Raw genomic sequence first — 253 nt, forward strand, 5'->3', positions numbered from 1 at the left:
GTGGGTGCTCTGATTGCTCGTGGCAGCATCAGCCACTCTGACCATTGCCTGGCTCCACTCACTCTGTGTGAGCCCTCCTTCCCAATCCTGCCCTCGCTGCCCTTTTCTCTGCGGCCTTGCAGAGGCTCCATCGGCACCCTCCTCTCACGCACAGCTCACCTGGCCTTCGCGGCCCCCAGGAGAGCTGGGGGGTTGTCCTTGCAGTGGCCCCACTGCCCCAGCCCGTGCTCCTCCTCCCTCAGGCCACAGGGAC

General features: G+C 65.6%; 1 protein-coding gene across 1 annotated transcript in view; it reads left to right on the forward strand.

Annotated features, from left to right (window-relative positions):
• The window catches only part of WDR62 (WD repeat domain 62), a 42,578-nt gene that overhangs the window by 29,432 nt on the left and 12,893 nt on the right, over window positions 1-253 (forward strand). The gene's annotated exons all lie outside the window — the stretch shown is intronic.

The sequence above is a fragment of the Echinops telfairi genome, unplaced genomic scaffold (assembly GCF_000313985.2).
Source record: "Echinops telfairi isolate 266 unplaced genomic scaffold, ASM31398v2 ScPeMD7_655;HRSCAF=1070, whole genome shotgun sequence".
Lineage (NCBI taxonomy): Eukaryota > Metazoa > Chordata > Mammalia > Afrosoricida > Tenrecidae > Echinops > Echinops telfairi.